General features: G+C 45.1%; 1 long non-coding RNA gene across 1 annotated transcript; it reads left to right on the forward strand.

Moving 5' to 3' along the window:
- Window positions 1-317: 317 nt before the first annotated feature.
- Window positions 318-4,487, forward strand: LOC145506530 (uncharacterized). The gene is made up of 3 exons (XR_014054001.1): window positions 318-591; window positions 1,681-1,806; window positions 2,588-4,487. It is a non-coding gene; the product is annotated as an uncharacterized LOC145506530 (long non-coding RNA).
- Window positions 4,488-13,301: the final 8,814 nt, after the last annotated feature.

The following is a 13,301-nucleotide window of genomic DNA, read 5'->3' on the forward strand; positions in this document are numbered from 1 at the left end:
TTTCCTGTGAATCTCCAGGGTGCCAGGGCTTAGGTGCTTGTTTTCTTGTGACAGGAAGAAACGGGGGCTCATGACCAACTGGGCCTGCCGGGTGCTCAGCTCTGGCCTTGCCGAGGCCCCAGGAGAGGAGGGCACTGTCCAGTGTGTCAGATAGGCATCCATGTCTCTGAATTAAGGAGAAGGCAGTGGCACCCCACTCCAGTACTCTTGCCTGGAAAATCCCATGGACGGTGGAGCCTAGTAGGCTGCAGTCCATGGGGTCGCTAAGAGTCAGACAGAACTGAGTGACTTCACTTTCACTTTTCACTTTCATGCATTGGAGAAGGAAATGGCAACCCACTCCAGTGTTCTTGCCTAGAGAATCCTAGTAACGGGGAAGCCTGGTGGGCTGCTGTCTATGGGGTCTCACAGAGTTGGACACGACTAAAGCGATTTAGCAGCAGCAGCAGCAGCAGCCCTGAATTAAGTGACTCAGGTATTGGTTTGAATCCTGCTCTGCCACTGACTGTGTGCCCTTGGGCATCTCAACCTTTGGACCCCATGTCTGCTGGAAGAGGGCTAATAACCTGCTCAGAGAGAGAGATGACGCAGGTGAATGTACAGTGCCTGACCCTTGGGAGGGCTCCCTAAGTGACAGCAAAGTTTTTGGTCGGGCTGCTCCCTAAGCCCATGCTGATGTTGGTCAGTAGTCAGTGGCCTCCCCCTGGCAGGCCCAGTGTCTTGGACTCAGAGCAAACTGGGATACCTGTCCAGAAGCTCCAGGAGTTTCATGGCCAGGACCCTACCCCACCCCCACTGGGATGGGTATTGACCACTGGGCCCCAGGCATCTGGGCTTTGTCAGGCCATCCTGGCTGGCTTGTCTCTGGCACAGAGAGGTTAAGGCCAGGTGCACAGCCCCCACCACCCCATTCTTCCATATCCATCCATCCAAAGAGGCTGAGTGCCTGCCAGTGCTGGGCATGGGTCTGGGGCTACAGGGGTGAACTCAGGTCCTGCCCGCAGCGTAACAGACACTAGGAGTCCTCTGTGAGGAGGCCTGAGCCCTGAAAAAAGGAACATGGGTTTCCGAGGAAGGGACTCATGCTCTGGGGCCCAGGAATGCAGAGCAGCTGCAGAAAACTAGAAACAGTCTCCTAGTCAGAAGAAGGTGGACAAATAAGCCATGGTTCATTCATTCTAAGAAATACTGTTCAGCAGTTCAGGTGAATACACCAGACCTATTTCTATCAATGGTGGTCCCCCCAGACATCGGTTGCAGAATGGCACATGCAATATGAGAGCGTTAGTGTGAATTTTAAAAGCTCACAGAAATACTTTGTGTTGTTCATGGTTGTGTATGTGGTAAGACACAAAAGCGTTGACTAGAAGGACCTGTCTCAAGTCCATGATTGTGGCCTTGGGTGGGAGAGAGGTTCTAATTCTCTCCCCGACCCCCACTTTTTTTTAAAATTTCTGGCTGCACTGGGTCTTCATTGCTGCACACAGGTTTTCTTCAGTTGCAGAGAGCGGAGGTTACTCTCTAGTTGCAGTGAGCGAACTTCTCATTGCAGTGGCTTCTCTAACTGCAGAGCACAGGCTGTAGGTACATGGGCTTTGGTAGTTGTGGTGCACGGGCTTAGTTGCAGCACGTGGAATCTTCTAGGACCAGGGGTCAAACCTGTGTCTCCTCCATTGGCAGGCGGATTCCTACGCACTGTATCACCAGGGAGGTCCCCAGTTCTCTTGTGTATACCAGTTCCTGGCACGAGGGAGGCTGGCAGTGTATATGCTCCTTGAACGTGTCAGGAGGCCACCATGCCTGCAGGTGAGGACAGGAAGAAGGAATGAGGTCAGGGAGGCAGCAGGGGCCAGATGGCGCAGAGTCAGAAGATCATTTTAAGGACTTTGAATGAGATGGGAGCTGCTGGAGGGCTTTGGGCAGAGTTGGACATGCTCTGATGTATGTTCTAGAAGGACAGTGTCGAACAGAGAGGTGAGGGTGGTAACAAGTGGTCAGGTCAAGCAGAGCACCAGGCACCAGCTCTATCAATCTAGGGGAGTCCTTCAGGCATTTCTGCCTGATAGGGATAGAACAGGTCAGGAATAGGTCGGGAAGATCCCTTAAGAGAGGGAAATGGCAACCCACTCCAGGATTCTTGCCTGGGAAATCCCATGGACAGAGGAGCCTGGCAAGCTACAGTCCATGGGGTCACAAAATAGTTGGAAATGACTTAGCAATAAACCACAACAACAGGTAGCTGTAGAAATTCTAGATAGGGAAACCTAGGAAACATTGGGAGACCACTGTAAGTTAATGATCATTCAAGAAAGCTACTGGAAGGTCTTGGAATGACCCAGCCTTGCTAAACTATAAAGCCATAAGTAAAAGCATGAGATACGCCCCCAGGCCATTGTGTGTGTGTATGTGGTAAGTTGCTTCAGTCATGTCTGACTCTCTGCAACCCCATGGACTGTAACCCGCCAAGCTCCTCTGTCCATGGGATTCTCCAGGCAAGAATACTGGAATGGGTTGCTGTGTCCTCCTTCAGGGGATTTTCCCTGACCCAGGGATCGAACCCACATCTTTTATTTCTCCTGGCAGGCAGGTTCTTTACCACTAGCATCATCTGGGAAGACCTAAGGCCATTAGGTGAAAGAAAAATGTCACCACCCTTCTTCTGATAAAATAATCCTAAGAGATTAAGAAGAGATGGCAAGAATACACAGAAGAACTGTACAAGAAAAAGGTCTTAATGACCTGGATAACCATGATGGTGTGGTCACTCGCCTAGAGCCAGACATCGTGGAGTGCAAAGTCAAGTGGGCCTTAGGAAGCGACAGTACAAACAAAGCTAGTGGAGGTGATGGAATTCCAGCTGAGCTATTTCAAATCCTAAAAGATGATGCTGTGAAAGTGCTGCACTCAGTATGCCAGCAAATTTGGAAAACTCAGCAGTGGCAACAGGACTGCAAAAGGTCAGTTTTCATTCCAATCCCAAAGAAGGCCAATGCTAAAGCCATGTTCAAACTACTGCACAATTGCACTCATTTCACATGCTAGCAAAGTAATGCTCAAAATCCTTCAAGCTAGGCTTCAACAGTATGTGAACTGAGAACTTCCAGATGTTCAAACTGGATTTAGAAAAGGCAGAGGAACCAGAGATCAAATTGCCAACATCCATTGGATCAGAAAAAGGAAGAGAATTTCAGAAAAACATCTGCTTCGTTGAGTACACTAAAGCCTTTGTGTGGATCACAACAAACTGTGGAAAATTCTTCAGGAGATGAGAATATCAGGCCACCTGCCCCTGCAAAACCTTATGCAGATCAAGAAGCAACAGTTAGAACCAGACATGAAACAATGGTTCAAAATTGGGAAAGGATATGTCAAAGCTGTATACTATCACTCTGTTTATTTAACTTATATGCAGAGTACATCCTGTGAAATGCCTGGCTGGATGAAGCACAAGCTGGAATCAAAAAACTGCCAGGAGAAATATCAACAACTTCAGATATGCAGATGATACCACCCTAACGGCAGAAAGTGAAGAAGAACTAAAGAGTCTCTAGATGAATGTGTAAGAGGAGAGGGAAAAATCTGGTTTAAAATTCAACATTCAAAAACCTAAGATTATGGTATCCAGTTTCATCACTTCATGGCAAATAGATGGGGAAAAAATGGAAATAGTGGCAGATTTTATTTTCTTGGGCTCCAAAATCACTGCAGACTGACTGCAGCCATGAAAATAAAAGATGCTTGCTCCTTGGAAGAAACGCCATGACAAACCTAGACAGCATATTAAAAAGCAGAGACATTACTTTGCCATCAAAGGTATGTATAGTCAAAGCTATGGTTTTTCCAGTAGTCATATACAGATGTGAGAGTTGGACCATAAAGACAGCTGAGTGCCTAAGAATTGATGTTTTCAAACTGTGGTGCTGGAAAAAACTCTTGAGAGTCCCTTGGACAGCAAGGAGATCAAATGAGTCAATCCTAAAGGAAATCAATCCTGAATATTCATTGGAAAGACTGATGCTGAAGCTCCAATACTTTGGCCACCTGATGTGAAGACCTGACTCATAGAAAAGACTCTGATGCTGGGAAGGATTGAAGGCAGGAGGAGAAGGGGATGACAGAGGATGAAATGGTTAGATAGCATCACAGACTCAATGGACATGAATTTGAACAAACTCTGGGAAATAGTGAAGGCCAGGGAAGTCTGGCATGCTGCAGTCCATGGGGTCGAAAAGAGTCAGACATAACTTAGCAACTGAACAAAAAGAACAATCTTAGTTTGACCTCAGGTCAGACACTCGCCTGACTGATAGAAAGGAGAAGGTCATGATGTAAGCCTCACATCTTCTGGAAGAAGGTGGTCTTTTCCCCTCCTCTTTTCCTTTGACAATAGAATTGTAGCCTACTTAATTCTGGGGCAGAGTTCCCTCACCTGCCCACCTGCATCTCTTACAACATTGTATATTAATAAATCTGTTTCTTGCCTATCACTTTGCCTCTTGCTGAATTCCTTCTGCGCTGAGACACAAAGAACCTGAGCTTCATTAAGTCCTGAAACTAGGTGTGTGATCTTAGTTGGAAGACTGGGTTTTGGCTGGGTTTGAGTCCCAATCTGAGGTGAATGGTTTCATGCCCACGGCAACTTGGTATTGGAGGCAACAACGAAAACACCAGGCACTCAAGCACTGATGGACAGTGCTGGACTCGTGCCAAGAAGAAACTGCATAATCAGCATCAGTAGTGGTCATCACTTTGCCAATAAATGTCCATCTAGTCAAAGCTATGGTTTTTCTAGTAGTCATGTATGATTGTGAAAGTTGGACCATAAAGAAGACTGAGCACCGAAGAATTGATGCTTTAGAACTGCAGTACTGGAGAAGACTCTTGAGAGTCACTTGAGTCGAAGTCAATCCTAAAAGAAATCAGTCAATCCTAAAAGAAATCAGTCCTGAATTCTCATTGGAAGGACTGATGCTGAAGCTGAAGCTCCAATACTTTGGTCACCTGATGTGAAGAGACGAATCAGTGGAAAAGACCCTGATGCTGGGAAAGGCTGAAGGCAGGAGGAGAAGGGGACGACAGAGGACAAGATGGTTGGATGGCATCACCAACTCAATGGACATGAATTTGAGCAAACTTCAGGAGATAGTGGAGGCCAGAGAAGCCTGACATGCTGCAGTCCATAGGGTCACAAAGAGTCAGACATGACTGAGTGACTAAACAACAAGTGGTGTTGGTCCCCTGGGACCAGCAGGTCTCTCCCGGCAGCTGATGGGCAGTTTGCTTGCTGGGCCATCTCATGGCACAGTGGAAGCACCTTTTCCCCTCTTGGAAGAGGACAGATAGAGCAGTGGGGTTAGCTGGGTGCCATATGACAGGCATGTTTAAATGGAACAAAAGAGCACACGCTGGCCTGAAAGAGGGTAAGAGATTCCCATGCCAGGTGATGAGCTCGGCAAGGCTGCATGGGCTCTCCATCTCTCAGTGAGGAAGTGTCCCAGGCCAAGCAGGGTGCAAAGGCCACACCGCAGAGATTACCTCTCCCAACCCGGCAGCTCTGGGGTTTGTTCTGAAGGCAGAGCAGCAGGTTTCACTCATGGGCTGGATACAGGAGAAAAAGAGAAAAGAGATCAACATGGCAAGATTTGGGGCTCGATCAGCTGGAGCTACCACTCACCAGGAGGAGGCAAGGAGGCCAGGGTTCAGGGCAATGATGCCCAAAACTTGGCCCCTGTGCACCAGAGCTGAACTGAATTTCAGAGACAGAGTTTTGTGTGAAGTAGAAAAGAATAGTTTTATTGCTTTGCCAGGCAAAGGGGGACGCATAGTTTTATGGGGCAGGAGTCTGCTGTATCCCCCTTTGCCTGCAAGGCAATAAAGCCGTTCTCTTCTATTTCACCCAAACCTCTCGAGTAGGCCCTGGTGCCCAGAGGCTGAGTTTTCGGCGTCAACAGGCCGGGAGCTCAGTCTCCAATGGGTCATGCTTGAGGTAATGGGGCTTTCCAGCCATTCTCACTACTGTGGCCTTTCTACTTTTTTTTTTTTTTTGAGCACCTTGCAGCTCGTGGGATGTTAGTTCCCCAACTAGGGGTCGAACCACAGGCCCACAGCAGTGAAAGTGCTGAGTCTTAACCACTGGATCCCACCCCCTCCCCACCCAGGGAATTCTCGCTTATTCTTTTTAAAAAGCCAGTTGCCCTAGGGATTTGGAAAGAGACTATATTTTTTTAATTTATTTATTTTTGACTGCACTGGGTCTTTGTTGCTGCGCATGGGCTTTATCTAGTCGCAGGGAGCCGGGGCTACTCTTCATTGCAGTGTGCAGGCTTCTTATTGTGGTGGCTTCTCTTGTTGCTGAGCACCGACTTTAGGGAGCAGTCTCAGTAGTTGAGGCACACGGGCTTAGATGCCCCACAGCACGTGGGATCTTCTTGAACCAGAGACCAAACCCATGTGCCCTGCATTGGCAGGCGGATTCTTAACCACGAGACCACCAGGAAAGCCTGAGAGTCGATATTTTAGTCTATGGTGTTGTCTGACATTCTAGAAACTCAACCACAGGGAGAAAATTCCTCTTGCCTTTGGTTCCCTGATGGCGAGAGCTAGAGTCACCTATCTGGTCTACAAATCTTCTATTTCTTGTCTTCACAAAACTGAGCCTTCCAGATTTAGGAACCAGAGAAACTGCCCTGGGAGGGCCAGTGTCTTTTCCTATTGTCAAAACTGGACCAGAGCAGGAAACACCATCCCTCCTTTGCATCAGGCCCATCCTCAGAGTCTCCAAACCAGCTCTGGAGCTAGTGAGTCTTCGTTTTAATCCCAACTGTTGCCTGTTACTGGTGCTGTAAGAGACTGGATGGTCCCTAGACTTCACTGAGCCTCAGTTAGATAAATGTGACATCTCAGTTAGATGAATGTGCATTAATTTTTCAGAGGAAGGGATGACCAGTGTAGGAAGGAAAGTTTTTCTCAATTCTCCCTGGGTCCCTGGATAGGTCTGAAAATTAAACTGACAGAGATCATTAATTTTTTTTGGCTTGCAGGATCTTAGTTCCCCAACCAGGAATTGAACCCACACTCTTGGCAAAGAAAGCTCAGAGTCCTAACCACTGGATCACCAGAGAATTTCCTAAACTGGCAGAGATTAACAGGAGAAAAGTGTATAAGCTTTTTCAAAGTTTTATGTATCCAAGAGAATGGAGACCCAAAGAAGTAGCCAGAATAGGAAGCTTTTAGACAGAGAAACAAGAAATTTGTGAAGCATTAACAAGACAAAGGTTTGGGAACCTGGGGTTGTAAATAGTAAAGAAGTAACTAGAAAGATAAAGATTTAACAACCTGTAAGGGTTTAACAGATAAGGGTTTGTTCATACAGATTTCTTGATCAGAAATCCCCCTTCTCTGGTGATAAATGTCTTCTTTTCTCCTGAAACAGCAAGGGTACCTTGCACGTGGGTATCTCATGACCTGTTTCAGGGAAGAAGAGCAGGAGGGTTGGGGAAAGGTCAGAGGGACCTTCCTGCTTCTGCTGTTTTCTCAAAAACTCCTGTAGCTTAAAATCCCCTTGAAATTAAAAGACGCTTGCTCCTTGGAAGGAAAACTACGACAAACCTAGACAGCGTATTAAAAAGCAGAGACATCACTTTGCCGACAAAGGTTGTCTAGTCAAAGCTGTGGTTTTTCCAGTAGTCAGGTACAGATGTGAGAGTTGGACCATAAAGAAGGCTGAGCATCAAAGAATTGATGCTTTCGAATTGTGGTGCTGGAGAAGACTCTTGAGGATCTCTTGGACAGCAAGGAGATCAAACCAGTCAATCCTAAAGGAAATCAACCCTGAATATTTACTGGAAGGACTGATGCTGAAGCTGAAGCTCCAATACTTTGGCCTCCTGATGGGAAAAGCTGACTCCTGGAAAAGACCTGATGCTGGAAAAGATTGAAGGCAAAAGGAGAAGGGGGCAACAGAGGATGAGATAGTTAGATAGCATCATCGACTCAATGGACATGAATCTGAGCAAACTCCAGAAGACAGTGAGGGAAAGAGGAGCCTAGAGTGCTGCAGTCCATGGGGTTGCAGACTTAGTGACTGAACAACAACAAAGCTTAAAATAGTCTATCTGCCAAGGTGCCATATTTGGGGATAGCATGTCCTGAACCCCATCACCAGTCTGACCACCCATTCATCTATCCATTTATTATTAATTCCATAAACATTTATTGAGTGTATTCTACAAATTTTCAAAAAATTGAAAAAACTGTCAGGAAACAGAGGTCAATGGGTTTTATAAAATATTATTGTTGTTCAGTCACCCAGTGGTGTCCGACTCTTGGCAACCCCATGGACTGCAGCACACCAGGCCTCCTTGTTCCTCACCATCTCCCAGAGTTTGCCTAAGTTCATGTTCATTGCATTGCTGATACTGTCTGGCCATTTCATCCTCTGATGCCCTCTTCTCCTTCTGCCCTCAATCTTTTCCAGTATCAGGGACTCTTCCAGGAGTCATCTGTGTGCATCAAATGACCAAAATACTGGAGCTTCAGCTTCAGCATCAGTCCTTCCAGTGAATATTCAGGGTTGATCTCCCTTCAGATGACTGGTTTGATCTCCTTGCTGTTGAAGGGACTTTCAAGAGTCTTCTCCAGCACCACAGTTCAAAGGCATCAATTCTTTGGCATTCTGCCTTCTTTATGGTCCACCTCTCGAAACCTTATGTGACCACTGGGAAGACCATAGCCTTGACTATATGGACCTTTGTCAGGCAGAGTAATGTCTCTGCTTTTCAACACACTGCCTAGGTTTGTCTTCGCTTTCCTGCCAAGAAGCAATCGTCTGCTGATTTCATGGCTGCAGTCATCACCCGCAGTGATTTTGGAGCCCAAGAAAATGTGCCTATCTTGATTCCGGCTTGTAATTCATCCAGCCTGGTATTTCTCATGATGTGCTCAGCGTATAGGTTAAACAAACAGGATGACAGCAGACAGTCCTCTTGTATTCCTTTCTCGATCTTGAACCAATCAGTTGTTCCATACAGGATTCTAACTGTTGCTTTTTGACTTGCATACAGGTTTCTCAGGAGACAGGTAAGATGGTCTGGTATTCCCATCTCTCTAAGAGCTTTCCACAGTTTGTCATGGTCCACACAGTCAAAGGCTTTAGTGTAGCCAATGAAACTGAGATAGATGTTTTTCTGAAATTCCCTTGCTTTCTCTATAATCCAGTGAATGTTAGCAATTTGACCTCTAGTTCCTCTTCCTTTTCTAAACCAGTTAGAACATTTGGAAGTTCTTGGTTTGCATAATTTTAAGCATGACCTTACTAGTATGGGAGATGAGTGCAACTGTTGAATGGTTAGCACATTCTTTGATACTACCCTTTTTGGGAATTAGGATGAGGACTGACCTTTTCCAGTCCTGTGGCCACTGCTGGGTCTTCCAAATTTGCTGACATAGTGAATGCAAAACCTTGATGGCATCCTCCTTTAGGGATCTGAATAGTTCTGCTGGAATTTTCATCGAATCCACTAGCTTTATTAACAGCAGTGCTTCTTAAGGCCCACTTGACTTCTCACTCCAGAATGTCTGGCTCTGGGTAACTAAAACATTATATCAGAGATCTAAACTCAGAATCGTAGATTTGAACTAGAAGAGAGCTTAGAGCTCTCCTAACCCAGCAATTTGAAAAGTCTCTTTTTATTTCAAATGCTTTGTTCAAAAGAAATCTTATCTATTATATGGAATGTAGCTAGTCTGACAGAGCAGATCCAAAGCTCGCATCACCAGTGCCACACTAAGGTAGGGCCTCGGAGCACAATATGAAAACTGGTCCCCTGCATCCTCCTTGTTCCTCAGCTGGGGACACAGCCCAGGAAGAGGAGACTCAGACAAGGGCACATGGAAACTTCTTGATTTTAGAGCCAGACTGTGACTGTGCAAAATGGGATGCCAGGTAGAATTTAAAAGGAAAGAAATAGGGGACTTCTCTGGTGGTCCAGGGGCTTCGCTGGTGGCTTAGATGATAAAGAATCGGCCTGCAGTGACGGAGACCTGGGGTCCATCCCTGGGTCAGGAAGATACCCTGGAGAAGGGAATGGCAACCCACTCCAGTATTCTTGCCTAGAGAATTCCATGGACAGAGGAGCCTGGCAGGCTACAGTCCATGGAGTCTGCATGGAGTTGCTCGGACATGACTGAGCAACTAACACTTTCACTGATGTCCAGTGTTTAAGACTCTGGGCTCCCAATTCAGGGGGCATGTTTTCAATCCCTGGGGAACTAAGATCTCAAATGACATGCTGCATGCCATGGCCAAATAAAAAATTGGAAAGAAATATAACTTCTACCAATGAAAAACAAAGTGATTGAAGTCAAAAATTCAATGGATAGGTTAATTCATAGAAGAGATTCACCAGAGGAAAGAATCAGTAGCCTTGAAGATTAGAGGTGAAGGATGCAGCAAAAACAGGCAGAAAACAGGAGAAGTTAAACAAAAGAGTCAGAAGGTCCAATAAAAATATAGTCAGAGTTTCTGAGGGAGACAGTATGAGAGAGAGGTAACATCCAAAAAAACAATAGTGGGGAGTTTTCCAAAATGGAAAGACACCAAACCCAAGATCCAGGGAGCCAAACAATCTCCAAACAGAATTAATAAGAGGAAATCCATGTTTATCAACATAATGGAGCTTTGTTCACTCACTGATGTTTCTTCAGCACCAAGAACAGTGCTGGCTCCCAGTAAGTCCTTTATAAAAGTTATGGAATGGGGGCTTCCCTGGTGGTCCAGTGATTAAGAATCTATCTTGCAATGCAAGGACACCGGTTTGATGCCTGGTCTAGGAACATCCCACATGCTGTCAGGGCAACTAAGCCCATGCACCACAACTACTAAGCTGACGCCCTAGAGTCCATGCTCTGCAACAAGAGAGTAGCCCTGCTCACTGCAACTAGAGAAAGCCTGTGAGCAGCAACAAAGATCCAGTGCAGCCAGTTAAAAGAAAAAAAAAAAAGTTATGGAATGAATGGATGAATGAAAACAGCAGAACATCAAGGACAAACATTAAGATCCCAAAAGCAGTTAGATAGATATTGTCCTAAAAAGGAATGACAATTGTCAACTGAAAAAAAATGCACAGACTAAAGGTGGAAAAATTATGTTTTATTTGGTGGACAAAACTGAGGACTTAAGCCAGGGGACACAGCCTCTCAGAAAGCTCTGGGAAACTGCTTCAAAGAGGTAAGTAAGGGTGAAGCCAAGGTATATAGGAGTTCTTGCAATGAAGACCAGCTAATCGGAACATCAAAAGGTTACTGTTAATTAAAGAAAACCAGACATTTCAGGTAGATGCATGTAGCAATTTTCTAGGTATGCAAAGACGCAAAAGTCTGGGCTCCTCGACGTCATTCCTTTGATATGCATCTCAGCTACCTAGGGCCAGTATCCTGTACTTACTCGTTCTGAGTGTCCTCAGGGGGCACCTCAGGGGCCACTGTTATGTGGTGGCTTGACAACTGCAGCATCCTTTGTTTACTGATATGGCCGCAACATTTTTTCTTTCATAAAATTATACTGTCAGCTGATGTCTAGTGAGGTATCTGTCAGGATGAAATACATATTCAGAGGAACGCCAGTGGAGATGATCACCAAGAGACATTCCCTACAGAGGCGTCTGAAGAACCTTTTTGTGGAAGAAGGAAATTTTTCCATAAGGAAGATCTGACACCTGTTGGGAGCCGTTCTGGAACTACTGCCAGATGACAAAGTCATGGCACCACTCAAGAAGAAACTGCAAAGCGGTTTCTCTCCTGGATCAGAATCTTCACTCCTTCCTGTTTCTATGCTTTTGTTGTGGCTAACTCTGTTTCATTCTTTGATGGCTGGAGTTGTAGGGGCTTCCATGATGAGGTCATGAGAGTCCAGGAAAAAGAGAAATGATCCCTTGCCCCAGAGAAACATTCCAAAAATGATCAAACCTACTGAGGCCCCTGCCTGGTGGGTTCCTAACACTCAGCCAGGGAATAAGGCCATGTTCATTTGGAAAACAAGCCCTAAGCCTATTGTGACCTGGCCTCATGAGGAGATTGTTATTGATGACTGGAAAACTTGGGTCATGTATCAGGGAAAATAACAGAAACTAAGCCAATTGCCTTTTCCCCTCAGAATCTAAGCATAAACGGAAAAGAACTATATGAATTGTATTGTAAATAGTTTCTAGGAAAACTGCAAAAGACTTGTCCCTACCAGAAATAGTCTTGTATTATGTGGGTAGATGGTAAACAAACCACCACTGACAATGGCTGTACTATGAGAAAATTTGCCCTTAGCCACCGCTATAGTACTTATTCACTGAAGCAAGACGCTGTACTCGCTATAGTAGCAGGCTGTACAGAATAAGTAGATGGAATAATATGATTTATAGACTATGTTTTAGTAAAATAAAAATAGGTTTCAGGGTAAGTATGCAACCAAAGTGTGACAATAGACTAGGAAAAAACTTTTAACATACCTTAGAATCAGGGAATGTTGATCTGAATGGAAAAATATTGTAAGAATCATTACGTAGAAGAACATGTGCTATATAAATAGAGACTAAAGCAATAAAGATTATGGTCCTTGGGCCATCAAAAACTCCCTGTCTCCTTTCTTTTTCTTTCGTCGATGCTGTTCATCCCTTGGGGACCCCTGGACCAGCTGGAGCGGGACTCCGGCAGACACTCATGAAGGAAATATTATTAGTAAACGTGGTTTAGTGTTCAAGACAATAATACTATATGTCAGGGGGAGTGGAGCAGGCACAGTGTTACCAAGTCCATTTGGGGTCTGAAGGGAAGGTAAACACTGGATTAACTTTAGACTTTGTTAAATAAATACACATATTAAAATGTTTTGGAGGACCACTGAAAGAAGAAAAACGTGTCATTTCCAAAACAGTGGTGGGGAAAAATATGAGGAAAAAGGAAACCTTGATTGATTATAAAAAAGACAAGAAAGGGAGATTCCCTGGTGGTCCAGTGGCCAAGATTCCTTGCTGCCAATGCAGGGGAGCCAGATTCGAATCCTGGTGAGAGAACTAGAGGCCACATGCTGCAACTAAGAGTTCGAATGTCGCAGCCAAAGATCCTGCATACCTTAAGGAAGATCGAAGATCCCACACAGCACAGCCAAATAAATAAATAAAAATTTTAAAATAAAAAGACAAGAAAGGAGAAAAAAACCCATGAAATGTGACCATTAGAAAGCACCAAATAAGATGGTTTATATAAATATAGTCATAAATTTGTAAATGACTTTAAAAAAAATTCCAGCCACA

Source organism: Giraffa tippelskirchi, chromosome 5, assembly GCF_054371585.1.
Source record: "Giraffa tippelskirchi isolate mGirTip1 chromosome 5, T2T-mGirTip1v1.2.pri, whole genome shotgun sequence".
In the NCBI taxonomy this organism is placed as follows: Eukaryota; Metazoa; Chordata; class Mammalia; order Artiodactyla; family Giraffidae; genus Giraffa; species Giraffa tippelskirchi.